A 23,613-nucleotide genomic window follows, 5' to 3' on the forward strand; every position below is an offset into this window, starting at 1 on the left:
GGACCTCCTTTCGCAGGGTGTGAGAAGTGTCATCTACCTCTGAAATTCGTTGCTTAACCTGTATGACTTTTTCCGAAATATTACGAAGGTCTTACGAAGGTCTTGTCGCAACAAGTTAATTCGGATTTCGTCAATCTAGCCCTCTAGCTCCTCTTTGGAAGATTGAATTACTTGCAACAGTATAGAATTGTCCGGTATTTCTGCTATAGCCCCTGCTGATGTCGGGGGCAGTCATAAATTTAGCAAACTTGTCCATTTTCCCTTGCCTTTGCGATTTTGATTTTTTGTCCTTTGCCATCTGGCATGTCCCTTACCGTAATTGATTTTTTTGCGGGTACCTAAACTACTATATCTTTGCCTTAGCAGTAGACTTACAAGGTCTTTTACAGTGTTTACCGCGCAGGTTCTCCGTTTCCCTGAGAGGGTCCCCTTGCCCCTGTAGAGACTCCTTGTTTTCCCCTGGAGGTAGAATTGTTGTGTTGGAGTGGTGGACCTCAGCATGGAGGGGCCGTCCTTGTGTCTCTTCTTTGTTACCAACGGGTCTTACCGCAGCCGATGCCTGTGGTCAGTTCTTGGTCTAGGGCAGTCTTTTATGCCTGCACTTCTGGTGTTCAGCTCCACATAGTTCTGCTTTCGGGGATCATGGGCCCTCCACCAGTGTTTTGCACACTTGTCAGGTTTTCCCTCACAGCAGTGCCCCTGCTTATTATTCAGTCATGACTAGCGTCCGGAGGGGTTGTTTCCTGTGGTCTTGCCCCTTCCTTTGACCGTTGTTATTTATCACGTCCACCCTCCATCCAGCCCCTACCTCCACGTGAAGGTCCTCTTCAATTTTGCTTTTTTTTATATTTGAGGCTTTTTCCAGCTCAGGCAGGTACCCCCTTTCTCTGCAGTCTCAGTTCTCCATGTGAATGATAAGGGATTTCGGCCAACCCGCTGAATCAGACCCCAGCTGCTCCGACTGTACCCCTCCCCCCCCCCCCGCTCACCCCTCTGTCCTTGGTGATGCATGATGAATGTTCATCTCTGGGAGGGGGCCGGGGGCAACGAAACAGCCAGCTGAGGTCCACCTCGGCCCAGTCCCAATCACGGCTCTTCGGCATAGATCGTCTCCCTGCTTAGTTCGACTGCCCGTTCTTTGACTGCAAGGCCCCTCCTGGGGCAGGGAGACGATTTCAGTCCGGTTCTTCCTCCCCTCTGGATCAGTTCCAGAGCTTCCCCGGGGTGTTTTAACCCTTTTGGAAACCTCCTACGCAGCTCCCCGGGCGCCTCCCTTCACTCTGGTCTCGGGCCCTTGGAGGATGGCACGAGAGGCCCCGCCTAGGTTGCCGGACTGGCACCGCCACTGATCCACACATCCCTCTCCCTCACCTCTGAGGGGCGGGTGAGTAGGCCGATTACATCTCTCGTGCCGAGGGGGGAGGCGGATCCACCTGCCGGGGCCCGCTATGGCCTGGTCGAGTTTTGGCCTCTCCTACTCTCCACCTTTAGGCCCGGGCAGGCACTCCAACCGATCCGGATTTTCTGCTACACGGTCTTCTGGTGGTGTTTAGGGCACTGCAAGGTGCTTGTTTTCTATGAGGGGGGAGGGGGTGTTGAGAATCTCCCCATCGGACTATGAAGTTGGGGCCTGCTATGGCCCTGTCGATTTTCCGACCTCTTCTCGTCCTCACCTCTAGGCCCGGGCAGGCCCTCCAGCTGATCGTCGCCCTCGGCAGCCCGGCCCACCGGCGGAGGTGTTGAGCATGTACTGTTATGTAAACCATGGCGAGTTGTATGGGAGGCTATGGTAGTGTTTTGTCCATGTTCATTGTGCGCGTCACCACCTGTCATCTCCGAATGTTCGGAGACTACTTATGTGACGTCATGACAAGTCCCCGTCAGATGCGTTATCTGTTGTCATAGGGGCGCTACTCTGATTTTGGTCTCTCGTGGGCCCTTGTAAACTTATATTCAATAAATACTTTATTAACGCAATATTATCATTAGACTTCTTGCTTCAACAATTGGCGACGAGTTATGGGACTGAAGACGGGCTCACGAGCGAAGTATTAAGAAAATGAAGAAATCGCGTGAAGATTGGATCTTCAACGAAATGAACTCAACACGGTAAAATTCGCATGGAGAATCAAAGCAACGATCGACAAAAGAAAGTAAGTGTAATGTTGCTTTGAATTAATGAGGAATTTACCGTTGTTGCCGTTGGAAGAAAATCCTGTCAGGACGCGCAAACTGCATGTCGGGAATGACGTAAGGCTTGGCTCTGAATTTCCATTGGAGTGAAGCCGGACACGTCGGTCTGACGCAGTGTGCGTGCCGCCATTTTGAGGTAGCTGACGCTTTGTATGACAAGGAAAGAACGCACGCGTAGAGATTGCCTGAGGAGATCGGCGCACGTAGGAAGCTGCATGAGGAAATCAGCAGAGTGCAACTGACGAGTAAGCACGGAACAAAGGCATTATTAAAGAATTAAGTGCACGCAGGCCCCGAATAGGAATTCAACAGAGGAAATAAATAAAATAAAGTCAAAAATATACATTTGTGTGTAGGAAACTGAGGAGAATGTAGGAAAGAAAATATATAATAAATAAATATAAACGCACTCCTTTCAAAACCAAATTGTGAGGAACAGATAATCTAAACATAGGAGCTATGTAAAGAATGTACAAAACGTTTAATAAGCACTAAGGAAGTGAATATAAAGGGAAAAAAAATAACATTTAACTGAATACAAGTCAGCTAAGGAGTTAATAACATGGCTCAAAGTAATAATATATGTGTGCCACCACATTTTCTTGAAGAACCAGGAAAACCAACAATGAAATGGAAAAGTTGGTTGAGGGCATTTGAAAATTACATAGTGTCAATTGATGGAAAAAAATATGATGCAGAACGGAAAAAGCACTATTATTTGGTCTCCTGGGAAAGGCAGGACAAGAAATATTTGACAGCCTACCAGAGTATGCCCGCCAGGGGTGTTCATACCAATAAATGAGTACCAAGAAGCAATTAAAAGACTTGAAAAACAGTTTTCAGAGGAAAGCAATATTATTGTAGGAAGGCACAAATTTGCATTGAGGAAGCAAGAAGAAGGAGAGACCGTTGAGGAATTTATAGCATGCTTACGTATTTTAGCAAAGGACTGTGAGTTGGAGGACATGACGGATATCTATATAAGAGACCAAGTTGTGTTCTATTGTTATTCTAAAAAAGTACAGGAGAGGTTATTAGCGTGTAGGAACCCCACGCTACAGGAAGTAGTAGAAATTGCAAAGGGTATAGAAAGGTCACTAATATCTACAAAAGAGTTGTCTGGAACTAGTAATAACTCAAACGTGTTTTATTTACAGGATAAAAGGAAATAGGAACACAAAAATTACGAAAAGAACGGAAGCGACAAAAAGGTAGGAGGAAAAACTTTAAGTTGTTTCAGGTGTGGGTCACAGGAGCACCTGGCTGATTGTAAAACATGTCCTGCTCTTGGTAAGACATGTATAAAATGTAAAAAATTCGGTCACTACTCAGCACTATGCAAAACAAAAAAAACAATGGGTGGTATGAAAATAAGTGCATTAAGTAAATCTGTGCAAGAAATGTGTGCTAACATTGTATTGTCTGTAGACATTGTAGATGGTAAGTTAAAAGGACCTATAGGGACAGTGTTGATTGGGGAAGTAGAATTACCACTCACAGCTGATTCAGGGTCACTCACCAATAACATTGATATCCGACAAAATGTTTGAGGAAAAGTGGCAAAATGTGAAATTAAACAAAACTGATGTAAACCCCAAAGCATTTGGGGAACAGGAAATTGATATGGGGGGTTATTTTTGTGACAGTCTCACATTCAAAGGAAGAGTAATTAATACCAAGATATATGTGGCAGACAGAGGCAGGAATTTAGTGGGCTGGAAAGATCTAGCAAAGCTAGGTGTAATTCTAGTACCAGGTGCTAAAGATCCAATAATATTGAAAGAATCATTTCTGAATTTGGTACAGGTAGAAGAAAATAAAGAAGGATTAAAAGAGGTATTAGAACTATTTGGTGAAGTTTTTAAAAATGAAATAGGATGTGTGAAAGGATTTGTGCATGAAATAAGATTGAAGGAAGGGGAAATACCTGTAAAGCATAAGGTAAGAAGTGTACCACTTTCAGTAAAAAAAGAGTTGAAAAATGTAATAGACAGATTAAGCAACGAAGGAGTCATTGAAGAAGCTAATGCTTCAGAATGGGTATCGGCTATTGTTGTTTCTAAAAAAAGAAAACAGGTGATATAAGACTATGTGTAGACCTAAGGTCATTAAATAAGAACATTTTAGTAAACTGCCATCCTCTTCCTAAAATACAGGAGATACTGACATCTACTGCAGGATCAAAGTATTTTACGCTGATAGACTTAAAATCAGCGTACCACCAGGTATGCTTAACAGAAGAATCCAAAAAGTTAACCACATTCATAACGCCTTTTGGAGCATACAGATATGTCAGACTACCATTTGGGCTTGCCTCATCTTCAGGAGTTTTTCAGAAATTAATGGACTTACTTTTCAGTGACATGAATGGCGTTGAGGCATTCCAAGATGACATTTTAATACATTCAAAGGAAAAACAGGAACATCTAGAATTACTGTGTAAGGTATTGAGAGTATTGGAAAAAAAGGGAATGACAGTTTCAAAGGAAAAGTGTAAATTTATGGAAAACAAAATAGAGTATTTGGGGCATGTCTTGACTTCAGAAGGTATAACACCAAAGGATGACTTAGTGCAAGCAATTAGCGATGCCCCAAGACCAGATCATAAAGAAGCCTTAAAATCATTCTTAGGCCTCAGTGAATATTACTCCAAATTTATACAGAGATATGCAAACAAGGTGGAACCGTTAAGGAAGTTATTGCGCAAAAATGCAAAATATCAATGGTCTGATGAGCAAAACCATGCCTTTGAAGTCATTAAAAGTGGTATCACATTAGCACCTGCATTAAAACCGTATGACCCAAATTTGAAGAATGTTGTCACTGTAGACGCAAGTGCAAAGGGGATAGGAGCTTTGTTTTGCCAAATTCAAGGAAAAAATAAAAATACAATTGCATTTATATCTAGAAGGTTAAGCGAGGCAGAAACAAGCTATAGCACCATTGAACGTGAGACACTTGCATGTGTTTGGGCTGTACAAAAATTGAAAAACTATTTGTGGGGTAAGGAATTCGAAATAGTCACAGACCACAAACCATTGGTGTACATGATGGATGGAAGCGGTCGTGGCAATGGTAAGGCAAGTTCAAGACTGATAAGGTTGTTATCCAAGTTACAGGAGTACAATTTTAATATAAGGCACATTAAGGGAGGCCAAAACAGCAGGGCAGATTGTTTATCACGCTTGCCTATGAATGATCAAGAAGAAGGTTACCTTGATGACACGGAATGTGTTGTAGCCTTAGTAGATGCAACAGTGATGTGTAATGGATCTATAACAGAGATGGAGTAGTTGGACAGTCAAAAGGAGGACACAATAATAGAGAAAGTGATAAGTCATCTAAAGTCGAAATGGCCTCCCATCAAAAACCTTCAAAATGAGTTGAAGAGTTTCCAACAAATATGTGAAGAACTAACTATTGAAAATGGTTTCTTAAAAAGGTGTGACTTATTTGTACCGCCCGCAAAACTAAGACTGAAACTAATAAAAATTGCTCACAAAGGCCATCCAGGAAGCACAGCAACAAAAAACATTCTAAAGAAGTACTATTGGTGGCCAGGAATGAACAGCGACGTTAATGACTATATTGACATGTGTGAACAAGGTTTAAAAGCTGACAAACATTGCAGATTAAGCAAGGGGGAACTACAAATGGTAGAGATACCAAACGGGCCTTGGACAAAAATTGCAATTGATTTTGCAGGGCCATTCAACATATTGCAAGAGAATTTCAGATATATAATTGTACTATCCGACTACTATTCAAATGGGTACATTACAAGTTTGTACATTCTATAACCACAGAAGAAGTGATAAAATTCCTAACAAAAACTTTTGCATTAGAAGGGCAACCTAGAATAATAGTTTCAGACAATGGTACGCAACTAGTTTGACTATTTAGGAATAAAACAATAGAAAACACCATTATATAGCCCTAAAAGTAATGGACAGGTGGAAAGGATGAACAAGTTCATAAAAGAAGGTATCCAGCTTGAAGTTGCATCAAATTTAAATGTCAAAAAGTATATACGTGAGAAAGTAAGCACATATAACAATACCCCTAATGAAACCACCACGTACACCCCATTCTATTTGATGAGAGGGAGGAAGTGTAACAGTGAACTAACACCCAAATTTAACAAGTGGTACAAAGAAAGTGAGACACCAGAGGAAATAAAAGATGATGTGGTAAGAGTCAAAGAGATTATCATTTCTAAGCAAGAAAGAACAAAAAAATATTCAGACAAAACAAATAAGGCAAGAGAGAAGGTGATAGAAAAAGGAGATTGGGTTATTGTTAAAAAACCTTACAAGGTGGTGAAGGGAGTATCTGTATTTAGTAATCCTGTTCGGGTACAACAAGCTTCGAAAGGTGCAGTTTGTATAGAAGGAAAAGGATGGCGAAGCAAGGATGATGTAGTTAAGCTAAAGGCAGGGCAGGAGAAAATTATAATGAGAAATAAACAGGAGCTAGATGGAGACCTTGAAAGCATTTTGGATTGGGAGGAAGTCACGTCTGACAACCAAAGTATATATGACATAGATAGGCGGTTGAGTGTGTCTGTTAACGAAGGGACAAGACCTATCTGGGGCACAAATGAGAATAGCGTCAGTGGAGAGACATTCAACGCCAGTGGAAAGACAAGACCCAACTCGGAGGAAGATGATGGGTCAAATCAAAACAAGAATCCTAATACAGTGCTCATGGGGGATGTGGAATGTAAAGGGATGTGTTCTACAACAAGGTCTGGAAGGGAGATCAGAGTTCCAAAACGTTATGACGACTATATGTTTTACTGACATTCTCAATTGTGTTGTATTAAGAAAGGGAGATGTTGAGCATGTACTGTTATGTAGACCATGGCAAGTTGTATGGGAGGCTATGGTAGTGTTTTGTCCATGTTCATTGTGCGCGTCACCACCTGTCATCTCCGAATGTTCAGAGACTACTTATGTGACGTGATGACAAGTCCCTGTCAGATGCTTCATCTGTTGTCATCGGGGCGCTACTCTGCTTTTGGTCTCTCGTGGGCCCTTGTAAACTTATATTCAATAAATACTTTATTAACGCAATATTATCATTAGACTTCTTGCTTCAACAGGAGGGTAGGGTGCTGCAAGCTGCTTGTCTTCTGCGAGGGGGGTGTCGAGAGTCGCCCCCTCGATCTCTGGTATTTCTTTGGGCCGTCTAGCCTGTAAGCAGCCCGCCGGTCTCCCTTTCTCAATACAGCTGCTTGGGCTTACGGTCTGCCGCCATGTTGTTTCGGGTCATCTCTCTCTCCCTCTTTTCTCCACAATCTCACAATATACCGGCTGTTTCAGGTTTATAAGCAGATATTATTGCTCTGCGTTAGTGGTCAGGCCCCAGGCTTTGGCATCTGGATGTAGAATTACTTGTGGAGCGAAGGATTATGACATGATTATCGGTGGGCCATCAGAGCACCGGTCGGACACGTCTAGTCCACCATGCTTCTGGCTACGCCCTCCGCATGGACATCTTTATGCATTCTCATGCTCTTTCTCCATCCTCACCCGTTGTGCGAGGAAACAATATAACCATGAAGTCGATGCCCATGCTCATTGTCAACTAAGGTAGGAGTCACTATATCTTGTGACTCTAAAGATCGAAAGACTACTTTGAACCAAAACTAGTTGTACACGTCTGAGCCCATTACTAGATGACAGGAGTATGGACAGCATGTGAATCTACAGCACTACATGCCACGGAAAGATGCTTAAGGGGTAAGTACCATTATATTTTTATATTATTGTATATGTATCTGTTTGGGAAGAGGTGAATGTGTTCACCGTTATCTTACAGTGGTAGCGAGGGAATGAATGATTCAAGGGTTTTTAGGTTGGGGGGTGTTAGACTCGGGGGTCTCTGGTTGGTGCAAGGTTGCCCTTGAGTCAAGCAGGAACCCTCTCCTCTACGTCAGGGCGCAGGATAACCCCTTGTGAATGACCCTTGCTCACCCTCTAGGTGCGTGGCGTGAGCAGCCAAGGCGATTCCTCAGGCGTTGTTGGTTAAGCACTTACAATCACACACACAGTAAATACATCAATCCCCCCAGAAACGGACACCAGCCTTGGATATGTAGAAAAATACGCTTCTTTATGTAAAAATAGGTATATATATCTCAGCAGACTTATCACAAGACCAATAACGTTTTCGCTATGCCACCAGGTTATAAAGCAGGAAAATGTTCTTTGTTCATAGTTTCAAATGGATACTTTGTAGTTTCTTGCAAATGTTACTTGTGGTTCCAGTACTCACAGAGATCGGCTCCTGCGAACGGGGAAATAAGGCGTTGCGGGCCCCGAGCCCGATACTGGAACTTCTTTCGTGACGTGGAGAGTCGGCACAGGTCGGTGCGACTCTCAGCTTGGGAAGTGGTCTTGGGTCCTCGATCAGCGGGTGTGGGCAGGCAGGCAGGCGCGGCCAGCGACCCTCAGCACGGCGGTGCAGGGGGGGTCTCCACAACGGGGGCGGCGCGGCCTGAGATGTCCGGGGATAGCGAAGCGGGGTCGCAGGGCACGGTCAGTGCAGCTGGATGACCCGGCGTAGATCACAGTCGTCGGACGGTTTCCGGCCGGAGGGGTGATAGCGCGTTCAGCGCGCTCCAGTGGCAGGCGGTGACAGGGGTGCAGGCAACCTAGCCCGGGGACAGAGAGCGGCTCCGGACGGAGCGAGGCTCTCACGGGGTTGAGGCAGGCAAGCTCCTGAGTGTCACGGCCCTAGGAGGGGCGATGAGGGGCGCAGTCTCTTTCCAGCGGGATGCACACACGGCTCGAATCGGAGGACGAGCAAAAGCACAGAGAACCCACTGGTCCTGGGGTTCAGTTCAGGGGGCAAGCTCAGATCAAGCCCTTGGAGAATGTTTAAAGCACAAAGCAGCAAAGTCTTCTCAGTAGTCTCTTCCTCTCCTTTCTCAGCAAGGCAAGCAGCAGGCCAGCTCCTCCAGCGTCTTCTTCTCCTTCTAGTCGGGCAGAGGTTCTTTGTGGTAAAACAGGATTCTGATTTCTTAGGAGCCAGGCTCCTACTTTTATACGGTGATTCTTTTGTTCTTTAGCGCCAGGGGGCCTGGGCCTGGCTCAGTCCAGTTTTGGAGCACTTTGTTATGGTGACTCTGCTCTTTCCTTTCAGCAGCAGGGCAGAGACATCAGCCGCTCCACAGGGGGCGGCGCCGGCTTTGTGGTGGCAGAGCACAGGTCTATTCAAGAGTCAAGGTGTACTCCTCCCACCCATCCTGGTGTCATCTCTCTACCCACCACCTGGCAGCCAACCTGTCTCTGGGGATTCCCCAACCCTGCTCCTACTGTTGCTAGGCAGAACACACACACACAGCAGAGGCGGACTGAAATGGCCAGGTCAGTAAATACTAACTTTCTAAAAGTAGTATTTACAAACCCAGGATACTAAAATAAACTTGACTACAAGAAGTATTTTATTATTCTGAGTTCAGGCATACTAAACTTGACATTCTACCATGCTCTATGAGTCCACTGGGGTCACAGCGTGTAGTGATTCCAGCAGCCCATTCTGGCCTATGGAGAGCAGGTAGCCTTCAATAGTGAAAAACGAAAATGGCTGTAATTCACTATCAGGACATGCCACACACTCAGGGCTTGTCCTACCTTACACCCACAATGCACCCTGCCCGTGGGCCTACCATAGGGGTGACTAACATGAGGCAAAGGGAAGGTTTGGAGGCTGGCAAGTGTGTGCACTTGCCTAGCCAGCATGACAGTACCAGACTGCACGCAGGTTCTGCAGTGGCAGACCCTAGACACATTTTACTAGGTCGCTTCTGTGGGTGGCACAACCAGTGCTGCAGGCCCACCAGCAGCATTCGTATTTACAAGCCCTGGCACTCCTGGTGCACTTTACTAGGGGCTGATAGTAAACCGAATAAGCCAAACATGGACACCAATCAATGTATACATTTTACCATAGGGAGAGCATATGCACCATAGCACTGGTCAGCAATGGTAAGGTGCCCAGAGTCATAAAACAGCCAACAACAGGTCAGAAAAAATACTGGAGGGAGGCCAAAAGTTTAGGGATGACCCTGCAAAAAGGGCCAAGTCCAACAGGGGGCAAGGGGGAATTTGCTCCAGGATGCAAGTAAATGCACGACGACTAGACAGTGGTTGGAGCCCAGTTATTGATTTCTGGAATTAGTTTTTCACATTTCTGTGAAAGAGTTTGCAGTTTTACATGGAAGAATTGAGCATTAGTTTTGGAGACTAGATTTATGCACAAATGCAGGGATAGGATTTGGGGCATTTTATATTGTCTTCTTAAAAAGCAAGATTAGGCGTTCTAGAGAGTGTTGTCACATCAGTTTGCGACTAGACTTAAGGGGCTATTGGAGTACAGTGACTCTAAAATTCCTTGTGACTGACACTCCCTTTTTAGTATGGGGCCTTCATTCACAAAATGTGTTCCTGAACTTGTACACTCCTTTTGCTAGACTCTTTACCGATTGTAATTGGTGCTAAAGTACAAAATACATAGATCATAGGTGTATATGTACAGTAATATTTCTAATACAGATTAAAGCAGTATAATTTAGACTTTACACAACAACATTTGTATTCTTCTTGGTGTATTGTAGGTGCACATGATACAGCAATATGTCAGTGTAAAAGTTTATTTTGTGTTAAGTTTCTCCAGTTTGACATTGCTAATGCTCGATTATTTTCAGCCAACTCGTTTCACTCTGCAATGGCCTGTGAACTTAGAGCTTTCTCGAGATGTCTGTCACAAAAGAGCGAAGTCTCCTTCTTTGTGTCTTTTGTTTTGATATTTTGTGTTTTTAGCACTTATCCAGTAATGAAAGCATCAGGTCGCACTCAAGGCGCAGTTACAGGTTATAAGGTAATTCACAAACTTGTAGTATATCTGTTTTTCTACAGAACAGTTTGGGCCAACACACTTGAGTTCACTTGATGCCTGGTCTGTGACTTCTTGAAGGAATTCGATTCTTAATTATGTGTAATTTTGTGGCGATCTGAAATGTTAGTTTAAATGTATTCAAAATGCTGGAGGTCCTGCAAAAATTAAATCGTTAAGAGCAACTTTTTTCCTCTTTATTAAACGACTATTTGTATTTTTGAGGATGAGGAAGAAATCTAGAAAGATAGCAACACAGACCTTACCAACATAGACTCGGTGCAAAATCGCTTGCTGTAGTTTTGCTTCCTTTAAAAAAAAAAAAACTATATTATCTCCCCTAAGGACCCACTCTCTCCCTCCCCATTTTCACATGAGTCTTTTGTATTATCATATTGTTTGCCAAGAATAAATCTGTGAACCAACATTTCCGTCGGTACGTTTTGAACATATGATTTTTTTTTCACCCTCACTTTCCTTAGCCAGCCATTGTGTGAACAGGATGTTTTTTGTACGATACACCGTGCGCATATAAAGGCAACTTCTTTTTTCCATAGGGGACACAAAAAGTAGATACGAATCGTGCTCGGGTTGAGGAGAACTTCTTGAAGCAGACGCATGTGCAGAGGCAGGAGGCCGCGCAGACTCGCAGAGAAGAGAAGAAGCGCGCCGAGAAGGAGAGGATCATGAATGAGGAGGATCCAGACAAGCAGCGCCGGCTGGAGGTAATGTCTGTCCTTCTGTTGCATAGAGAGCTTGGAACCCAGAAAGGGGCAGCTGAAAATCTGTTAAAGCCGAAGGCCCTCTTCTCTGCAGCTCCTATCCAGGTTCTCCTCAACATCTAAAATTGCCAAACAGCTCAACTGAAATTCCCCTGTCGACACCCACATCCCCTATGAACTCCAGCACCCTGGAAACCTTTGTACAACCTCCATTTTGCGAGTTGTAGTTTACAGTGCCCCAGATTGCAGCAAAGTCCAGGAGGAGTTAAGGAGGCAGACTAGTGCTGTCTCTTTCCTAAAATTTTAAAAAGCGATTTTTCCCTGCCCGTGATTGCATCATTTTCTTTATTTTTTGTATTTACCTGTCTTTGCCTGTGGTTGTTACAGTTTAAAAATTGTAGTTTTAACCTGCCCGTGATTGCATAATTTATCACCTGTTTTGTGTTTCTTGTGGTTTTTACTTGCCCGTGACTGCTTCCATTTAAACTGTTGAATTGTGGGATTTGCAGTCCATACTCTGTAGTTTCTCCCTCTCATTCCCTGTGAATTTCAGTTTTTCCCCCCAAATTTCTCCCTTGCTCTGTGCTAAGACCTGTATGTTAAGCAGTCCACCCCCAGCTCCCATTTTGTTAGCAAGTGAGCGAAACCAGCCCCCCGTGTCCTGCCCCCCGTGTCCTGCTCCCCTCTCCCTCCCCCAGCAAGAGAGATATTCTACATCAGGGAGAGAACATTGGGTGCTCTGAGACAGCAGTAATCTGCTGTGAGCTGTTTAAGCTGTTTTTAGAAGGGATTGTGCACTTCGTTTTTGGCTAGGAGAGGGAGTAAAGTTTTATACAAACAGTATTGTTAGAGTACAAAGTTTGTTAGGCCCTTACCTGCAGAAGTCCAAATTGTGGATTGAGCCTGTCTGTCTCCTAGGAGATTCTGAATAGAGGAGCAGCTCCCAACTCCCTGGCCAGCGAACCTTGTTTGAGGTTACTGGTACCTTATATAGTCTACTATTGGATGGTATATGTGTGCACTGATTGGTGGTTGTATCTGGTGTTTCTATTGGATTAGGGTTAGTGTTCTCAATAGTTGGGTATTTGGGGGTTCTCATTGGTTTCTGGGTCTGTGATTCTATCAATGTAGGGTTGGGACTAGGGCTAGGCTTTCTATTGGAAGTAGCGATTAGGGCTTTTTGTGTGATTGGTTGCTGGACTAGGTGTGGGACTAAGACTAGGGTTAGGCTTTTTATTGGAAGTAGGAACTAGGGCTTCCTGTGTCAGTGGTTGCTGGGACTGGGGTTGGGACTACTGCTAGGTCTAGGGCTTCTATTGGACGTGTAAATTAGGGTTTTTGAACCTGATTGAGTGCTTGGACTAGGGCTAAGATTGGCTGTAAGGTCCAGGTCTTCTGTTGGTACTAGATTTTAAGGCTAGTGTTGTGATTGGATAGTGTTAGGGCTAGTGTTACCATTGGCTGAAGGGGTCACCTGACTACTATGTCTAAAAAAGGCCAAGCCTTAGGGTGTCTAAGCCCAGGCGTCGAGGTTAAGGGCGGAGAGGACAAGAGCAGTTGCCTGTTTGAGCCTGTTGGAGACTGGTTGGGACCAGGGCCAGAAATGTTGCCCATTTTCCTAATCAGTAATACCCACCCTTCACCATCCACATCCACAGAGTGATAAACTCACACCAAATGTACACCACACACTACTACAAACAAACCCAATTCACAAATCAGTGTACCAGCATACACTGCTAAACCACATCTATACACCCTTCTATCCCAACTACCACACATTTCTACCATCACCTACAAACAATACACAACTCTATCCCATACCACGAACCAATCCACTCATTGCTAACACAACCCCATTCCATACCATACTTAACTACATCACATCCAGACACACACTCCCTGCTCTAATTACTCCTAACAGACCCCCTTTATCACTAACAAACCCAGACTCAGCGTTCCATCATTTGTCCAGGTAACACCCTCCTCTTCCTTCTACCATAATAACACAAACGCACAACACATACAATGCACAGCGCCACACATTTTAACTCTTGCAACAAACCAGTCTAAGACAACCATGTTACCTCTACTTCATTCCCTCCTACACACAACATACACTCTACTCATAAACACATCACCACCCCCTCTACCTTACAACTTCCACTCGCAAACAATACTATACAAACAAATCCATCTCATGAAACAAATACACTGGCACCTCTTTTCACTAATCCTCAAAAACAAAACATATCACGGACACCAGCACAACAAAATCTCTCAAGCACAACACCTCATAATACTTACCGTTACAAAATACAAACATACACCCACCTTTCAAACTATACAAAGTAACAAACTCCAATGCAAAACTTTCTCTCTTCCACCACACCTAAAACACATACAGCAACACAGCAACTCTCTTCCAACCACCTCTCAACCATTTGGACAGTTTAGAACCTTACTACATGACCCACCCTAAACACGCAAACAATATAAGCAACATACCACACCTCACAACTTTGCTTCTCCATGTCTACTGTACAAGAATGTTACACCACGAAAACAACATAGCGTAACAACTCACTCTCAAACACTGTCTCCATCACCTACACACACAGACCCATTATAATGCCTTCTTAGCCTGCTGCACGAGGACCACATTACAGAACAGCTACACAATAGCTATCCTGATACAGCTAATACCAGCACTAAAAACACACCTCCTACGAACCCACACAATACTGATCCCTCTTTTACAAAACAAAGTCTCACCATCACCAAAGCACATTCTCGAAACTGTCTACTAATAAATGCTCGATCGCTCTCTAAGAACAAACATCACATCTACGACCTTCTCACCGATGCAAAACCAGACATACTATTCATACATGAATCATGGTTGGGAGATGATATGGCTCCAGTCCTGCATGAAGCCAGTCCTCTGGGCTAGCAAACGATCACCCAAAATCGTATAGGCAAAAAGGAGGAGGTCTAGCTGTTGTGTTCAGGCAAACATTTCATATCACTAAAGTTGACGACAGCTCCAAAAAGAATTGTGAGGCTCTTCTCACCAGATGCAATCCTCCATGTCTTCCACCTGTAACTTCCTGCTCCTTTACAGACCTCCACCCATCAAGGCGACATTCCCAGACGCACTTCTAGACACAGTTTCAAACCTGATAACAATACACTCCAACCAATGTGTTCTGGGTGACCTCAACATTTGGTTTGACGAGCCCAATATGACCCATTCAAAAACAATAATTACTGACCTAGACGCACTGAACCTGCATAAGATTGTCCACAAACCCACACACATCGCTGGACATATCCTAGATGTCATTTTTGCTAATACCGAACTAGTTACCTTTCAAACTATAACTCCAGTCACAGGGTCATACCACCATTTGCTTGCTTTCCAAAATAAAGCAACACTAAGCGACTCACCTAAAACTGCCTTACATGCATCCACCTATCGACCATGGAACAAACTCACTTTGGAACACTTAGAAACACAACTAACATCCACTACAGATCTGGAAACAAATTCTGTTAAAAAACTATGGGCCATATGTAGGTAATTTCTATTTACCGATTCCTAAATACCGAATTTTACCGATTCGGTATTTAAGAATCGGTAAATAGAATGTAGGTAAACAATCGGTAAATTTTACAGATTCGGTAATATTCGTTATTACCGTATCCGTATTTATCGAATTGGTAATAAGGAATACCTTCCCATTCATTCCTATGGGCCTGGAGACCCATAGGTATGAATGGGAAGCCATTCACTATTACCGATTTGGTAAATACCGAATCGGTAATAGGGGGAGCATATTCAAGGGTGTCAGGGTGTCACATTGACACCCTGTTGCACCCCTGAATCATGCACGTGTGCACATGTGGCGCACATACATGCCCTAAGGGCATTTATGTCTGCCACATGGCACTTTTAACAAAGCACAAAATTGCTTTTGGAAAGGTATTCAGTATTTACCACCAACTTGCAGTTGGTGGTAAATAACAAATCCTTAAACCAAAAATGCACTCACTTGAGCGCTCCCTACATAGGATTTAAGGATTCGGTAATTTACCGATTCCTTAAAATAACGAATCGGTAAATTACCGAGTCCTTAAATCCAGCCTCCTACATCGCAAAGGGGCTAAATACCGGTCGGTAACGGGAAATTTACCGATTTTCGGCCGTTACCGGCCGGTATTAGCCCACCTACATATGGCCCTATATGAGTGGCTACAGGAAGCTTTTAACATCCTGATACCACTCCAAACCACACAACAGAACAAAAGAAAAAAAAGCGCCTTGGAGAAATATAGACATAAAAGACATAAAACAAAAAATTAAAAAGCTGCAACGTATCTGCCTCAAAACAAACGCCAAACAAGACAAACTTCACCTACAGAAAATTAACAGATTATACAACTCAGCTATTAAAAAAGCTAAGTAAAGGTACTATTCAGACAGATTTAAAAATGGTAAATTTTGCAAATAAAGAATTCTATAAAATACTCAATGAATTTCGGAAACCAAATTGCCTAGAAGGAACTCATCCTATTACTCAAGATTTCACAGACAAACTGGCAAATCATTACACGGACAAAGCAGACACGTTGGACTCGTACTTAAAACAGAGACAAAGCACCAGCACTAACCCTTTTACAAAACAACAATCCAAGAATACTCAAACCCACCTTCTCGGTTCCTTCCAACACATCTCACTCGATGAATTTATGGACCTGGTCAAAGCAAGCAGGCCTGCCGGCAGCCCTTCTGACTCGTGTCCACCACAAACTTTCAAGACAATTCTTTTAACAACCTCTGCTGCCACTCCAATAAGAAGAATCATCAACAATTCCTTAACTACCGGAACATTTCCAGAAGAACTAAAAAAGTCATACATACGCCCTTTACTGAAGAAAGCAAACTTGGACCCGCTGAACCCTGACAACTACGGACCCATTACAAATGGACTTTTTCGGGGCAAACTGATAGAAAGAGCAGCGTTCGCCCAGATGTCACAATTCATTGAAGAGAATGCCATACTTTCATACTTCCAAACAGTATTCCGTCCAGGAAGAGGCACAGAATCTGCCCTCCTTGCCATCTGGGCTGACCTGAAGAACACAGTAGATCGCAACGGGGTTCCAGCGCTACTCCTCTTGGACCTCTCGGCTGCCTTTGACACGGTTGACCATGACACTCTGAAACAAAGACTCTATGAAGCAGGCATAGAGGGGACTGCTCTAAACTGGATCGCGTCCTACCTTCGAAACAGAACTAATGTCATCCATATCCCACCTTTCTCGTCCAAACCACACAAGCAGGGGTCCCTCAAGGCTCTATCATCTCGCCCATGCTTTTCAACATCTACATGAAGTCATTACTGGTACTGATCAATCAATTTCACCTCACGTGCTATAACTATGCAGATGACACACAAATATTGCTTCAACTGGAATGCCCCAAAGACATTGGAAACGCTCCAATTTTCAGTTGTCTCAGAGCCCTGGATGACTTGGAGCCAAACCTAAATTGAATGCTTCCAAAACGGAAATACTCACGTGTGGCGATTGGAAACATTATGACCCGCTCGCTGCCTGGCCTGATGAAATGGGATCACCGCCTAAAGTTTAGAAGGAAGTAAGAAACCTCTGAATGACCATGGACTCCAAGTTATCGATGAATGCCCAAGTGGACAAACCAGCAAGATCAATCTTTGCCACTAAAAAAAAGCGCTGCAACGAATTTTCCCCCATTTGGGATTTCCACTTAAGGTTCAAGCTACCATCTCCCTTGTTCTGCCCAAACTCGATTACGCCAATAACCTCTACCACGGATCACCTTTAACAACCATGAAAAGAATACAACGGATTCAGAACTCGGCTGCCAGATTACTCTTGAATATCAAACTGCGAGACCACATCTCGCCTGCTTGAAAGCCCTGCATTGCCAGAAGATCCACGTTGAAGCTGCTTTGTATCACCCACAAAGCAATACATGGAATGGGACCGCACTTCTTCAGGAATAAAATCACCAAACACATTCAACAAAGGAACCTCCACTCTAAAGTAGCACCTCACCTCAAAATCCCAAGATACAAGAAAAAAAACATGGGTGGCACATCCTTCTCTGTTCAAGCAGCCAAACTATGGAACTCTTTACCCCCAACATAAGATCCACGGACAATCACCTATCTTCAGAAAACTACTCATGAATTGGCTCTTCACCACATAAGCACTATACGCAACAGAAATTTACAGCATAACCCTCTGTATATAAGCATTTATTTTATTACAGATATGTACCTATCTTTGTGTATTGCTTTGTATAAGCATGTAGAATAACTGTTGTTAAAAAATAAATACAAATACATTTTTAAAGTACAATAACACTTGAAAACCAGAGTTTATCTAATGCATCTTTTTACTTCCTTTATGCATCTATATACCTTCCATGTACTTGGATCTATAGATTTATTTCTCATCCTATACCTCTATCAATATCTTTAATCTACATATACCTGCCTCCTTTATGCATCTATATACTTTCCATGTACTTATGGATCTATATATTTATCACTTTCTTCCATTTCAGCATATCCAATGCACTATCCTATTTCTCACCCTATACTTCTCTCAATATATCTTCTACCCCAACTTTCTGACTCATCTCAAACTTCTTTCTACCACTCTTTCCAATGCACTACCCTATTTGTCACCCTATACCTCTATCAATATATCCTCTACATCCACTCTCTCATTTATCCCAAACCCCATACCACTACTATGAGCCACAAAATAACCCTTTCTAGACTGTCCCATACTCTACCCCTCCTTGCATCATCTGACACCTCTTTTACTATACGGATCCCCCAAAACAAGCCTTTCTAAACTCTTCCCTCTGACTCTTCCCCTCCACATCCCTTTTTACTCATCCCAAAGCCTCTTCCTACTGCTATGACCTCTAAAAAAAAAAAAAAGTCTAAATCCTTCACTCTTCTATCCCTCCACTATCCTTTTCAATCAAAATAACAGACTAACATGTAAACTTCTCAAATTTCATATTTCACTATACTAATTCACCACTAATCCTTTATGGGTTCCGGAGTAGCGTGCTACTCGCCAATAAAGCACTTCAACACCCCATCAGGGGTAAAAAGCACAATATAAATGCAAACTTTTTTCCCTTTTCTATCCCTCCCCAACCCTTCTCAATCCAAATAACTGACTAACATATCCTCCACTCAAATTACTTTCATATTTCACTATACTAATTCACCACTAATCCAGTGCTTAATTTGTGCCGGTGCTTAGCACCGGCACTTATATGACCGGCCCGGGTCTACACTCAACACGCGTCTGCTGCACTGCACACACCAGGCGCACGTCACATTTTTCAATTTAACTTACAATACTGACTACTGTGCTGTCAGACAGTGACTCTCGTGCTGCAGCGTGTTTTTCCGCATCGCAATTGCATTTCCCTATCTGAGTCTCAGATTCTGTATTATTCATATTTAAACTGTGTTGATGGCGGCGCCGCATCGCACAGCGCGCCGCGGAGCCGCCTTAACCACTTACTTGCTACTGGGGCGGGAAGGAGGAGGACACTGGTTTGGGCGTTTTTTGGGCTGGATTTTAGTTATGTTAGGGGCTGTGCGCCAACGTTGTGCGCAGCTTTTTTACACATTGCCACGCCCCAGCAGAACCAGTCCAGCACGCAACAGGCAGCTCGCTCACCACGAGGAGTCAGTCATCGCGTTCATGTCCGCCCCGGCCCCCGCCTTCCGAGGCCCGACCTGACGACCGTGGCGCGGTTGAGCCTGAGGGCATCGATTAAACAGTACTAGTAGTACTGTGGAGTGTCTGGTGGTTGGTACAATTAAGCAGCAGCAGTAACACCCGTCCAGGCCCTAAGTAAGTTTCTAACAACCTTAAACCATGCCAATTGAATCCTCACAATGTGATTTTTCAATGGGGGGGGGGGAGGGACCCTCCCGCAGTACAGACCTGCCGGGGTTAAGACTCACTCACTGTGATGTTGCAAACGAAGTCCAGGCTGCACTGACTGGGCTCTTAGACAGCCTCAGTGTTGGGCGGGCTCTGCGCCATTGATAGTAGAGAACACATCTTCTGGCTGGGCACGGGAGAGGGATTCAAAGAGGGTGTGCGCTGGGTTTATTTTTACATGTTTGAGCAGTGGAAGGAGTGGATTGAAAAGAGGTGGTATGGGCAGGTCGAGGACACCAGGTTTTATTTGCAATTTAGGAGAGGAGGTAAGATAACAGGAGAGGATGGTTGGGGGTGTGGCAGAAAACCAGGGATAAATTTATTTTAACATTTCGGGGGAGAGGAATTGAACAGAGGTGAGTAATGTCGAAGGTTGTGTGTGAGGGTGGCAGGAAGAGAAATAATGTTTTTAAAATGTGGGGGGTGTAGGAGAGAGATGTCAGAGAGTGATGGGTGACAGACACCACGTTTACTATTGTGCAGGAGCGGGCACACGCGTGGCCATGTTGTGTATAAGCCTTCCTATGTCTCCTATGCTCCTGAACAGCAGATGAGAGCAGTGAGAGATAAAATGGAGAGGCCATACATAACAAAACATTGAAGATGGATAACGGTGAATGAAGGAGATGTTTTTAGCCTTTGGGTTCTGAATTACATCATAGCATTGTGACAATTCCAGCCAGCATGTCATTCAGAGCGCCTTGTGAAAAACATCCCAGTTATTCACCTATAATTCCCTGTTATTTTGGGAGAACTTCTTTGCAGTGCTTCACAACTACTTTGTCCACGTCAGACCCGTGGGAAAGAATCATTTTAAAATATTAAGATTACGGAATGGGAGAAATCACAGAGATTTTTATAATGAAGCTTAACACTAAAATCCTAAAAGAGTAAATTAAGATGTAAACTGACAAAACAACAATATTAAAACATTTTGTAATATTGTAGCAACTGCAAACATTTGTGCATTTTTAGAAACTGATTACTATGCATCACTGACTGATTCCCGGATATGAATGATCTGTTTCCCAAATATAACGCTGCGTTACCTATTCTATCATGCTTGAGTTTAATGGAAGATTAAATGCAATTCTTTGTCGTGTTTTTTGCACAGCCTGCCTGCCTGGTGACACATTTTTTCTTGCTGTGCTTCTTGTTCTCTGCCAAAGCTCTTTAAAAAATCAATACTCCAGGGTTGTTGTTTTGAGTTAGGAAAACGGTAGGTAACTCCTGGTGTGCTGTTAGTAGTAGCAAAGATGACAAAGAACATGCAAGGGTGAAATAGAGGGGCAGGGAGTGTCTGGTGATGTGTTAAAGATGCATGAAGGGTGCTCAAACCTACCCCGCCCTGGTACTCGGCACCATAACTTTCTGCAGCGCTGGCGACGGCAGTTTCAGAGCAAATTTTTAGCCCCGGGACCTAATTTTTTACAAATTAAGCACTGCACTAATCCTTTATGGGTTTCTGGAATAGCGTACTACTCACTAAAAAAAAAAGCGCTTCAACACCCTATCAGGGGTAACAAGCGGTATATAAATAAAAAAAACTTTTTTCCCTCCTCTATACTTCCGCGATACTTGTGAATCGAAATAATTGAGTAATCTGTCCACCACTTATATCACTTTCGTATTTCTCTATACTAATTCAACACGAATCCTTTATGGGTTCCAGAGTAGCGTGCTACTCGCCGAAAAAGCGCTTTGACGCATCGTCAGGGGTAGTAAGCACTGTATAAAAGCAATTACAATACAATACAACCTACCAAGAATGATTTCAACCCCACGGAGAACTACCTTTTCCTCTGGAAGGTTTCTCACACCACCACAGAAGGCCTTAAACCAACTCCTGTAAAGCTTTTCGCCACCTCCTCTTAATTCCTTCCTTCAACTCGTGTTGAAGACTTTTTCTTCTTCCTAAAACTATTTCTCCTCTTCCTAAATGGCATTTCTTCTCTTCCTGCAAAGCATGGCCTCCCACAAAGTAACAGTCAATGTCCACAAGGTGTGAAACATTTCCTGTTTCTCTAGCATGTTAATTAAGATAATGGTCACGTTTGACCTTGTGCAAAATTTACTGGGCATTAAATCACTGTATTGCCTGGCTTGCAAGACCGATTTTTATTGGAAAGATTAAGTGAAGTCTAATCTTTTCCTCACCTATACACGTTTTTTTATTTTTTTTACGGGTTTGCAGGGGACATTGTGGCCTCAGTTGTTCTGCTCACCTTCAGCAAGACTTCTTACATGAATGGCTTGTTGATTTATTTATTTGTTGGCTATTTCTTCTTGTGTGATGTTCACCAATGATTGTGTACATCTTCCTCAGGAGGCGGCCCAGAGACGAGAGTAGAAGAAGATGGAAAAGAAGCAGATGAAGATGATGCAGATCAAAGTGAAAGCCATGTAACCCCCAACCGTATTAGCGCCAAGTTTGGGGCCATCATGTGTGAAGCACTGTTCCCTGTACCACTTGCAACCAGAATGCATACCAATTCCGTCCGTTACAAGAATTACACTGAATACTGTAGGCACCTGTGAATGGTATCAACCAGCAGAAGGTGCTTATGGAGTATAATGCAAAAAAAGGAATATTAGAATGTTGACCTTTTCATTTCTACTAGTAATCAGATTTTACTGTGTGTGTTTTTAACATATTGTACAAGTATAGCAAGACCAGGGTCGAAGCTTGGTTAGTCAGTCAGAAAGCAGCATTTTACGAAAAGTGGTACCTTCCAGGGGATGTGTAACTGCTGCTTCTAGATTGGATCTCTTCTTTTATCTGATCCACTCTCGCAACTCAGACAACCTACACTGCCGTTCGTGCCCTGGCAGCTCAAATGAGAGAGCCCGGGCTGCTTTTGAATGCTGCCTCTGGTTGAAAATGAATGTTGGAATTTCAGTTCTGCATCACCAGAGCACCAGATTCCTCAGGACTACAGAAGCCCTCTTTTCTTGACTTAGAAGACTTCAGACTGAAAATGTTTTTAATTCATCCTGAAATTGACTACTTATTTATTTGAGGCCCTTTCCTTACATTTCTTTAATACACCTTGAACAAACGGTACCCGTGTGTGGCAAACTATGTGGTTGATAATTAAAGCTCTAGGTTTCATCTTTGCTTAGGGCTGCCTTAGACTAGCATGAAACTACTAACAAAGGCTACTATAGAGTATCTATCGCTCATAATTAATGTATTTGATTTTGAAGTCACATTTACAAAACACCCCCACCATCTCCCTATGTACAAGATGAATCACTGGGACTCAACTTGCTGTTTTGATTTGCTACTCAGTGTGTCATTGTCTTACTGCAGTGTTTGCTATCGTTACTATCCATTAACAGATTCTCATGTGTGCACAATGCGAGCTCCAGTCTTGAAAACGCGTGTCTTTAAAACGTGTGCATTTTGGGAAGCTGGAAATGTTCTACTTCATTTTTCACCTCATCGAAAATTAAGCACGGTGGTAAATAGACAAAAGATATGTTTGTGCAGACATGGGGTATAAATATATCTTCACTTTGTGTACTGCTGGTTTTCAGTCTCAGTTTGGGCTCTATCATAGAATTGTCATCGAGGATCACACACTGACTAGTCCTGCCTCAGCTCTGTATCTTGGACCACTATTAACTAGAGTTGAATCTAAATTGCCTTATATCATAGTGTTTTTCTAGAGGCAACACAAAGCAGAATTTTGAAAACATGTAATTTAAAACTGTAAATAACACAGTCCAGCATCACACTGTTAATTTTCAAACAAGAATGGTT

The 23,613-nt window shown here is 43.3% G+C and overlaps 1 pseudogene across 1 annotated transcript in view; it reads left to right on the forward strand.

Moving 5' to 3' along the window:
- The window catches only part of LOC146871804 (PAT complex subunit CCDC47-like), a 319,820-nt pseudogene extending 296,539 nt beyond the window's left edge, over positions 1-23,281 (forward strand). The window contains exons 10-11 of the transcript XR_014981079.1: positions 11,652-11,819; positions 22,174-23,281. The product of XR_014981079.1 is annotated as a PAT complex subunit CCDC47-like (transcript). The remainder of the gene's footprint in view (positions 1-11,651; positions 11,820-22,173) is intronic.
- The last annotated feature ends 332 nt before the right edge of the window (positions 23,282-23,613 follow it).

Source organism: Triturus cristatus, chromosome 1_1, assembly GCF_964204655.1.
Source record: "Triturus cristatus chromosome 1_1, aTriCri1.1, whole genome shotgun sequence".
NCBI classification, from domain to species: Eukaryota; Metazoa; Chordata; class Amphibia; order Caudata; family Salamandridae; genus Triturus; species Triturus cristatus.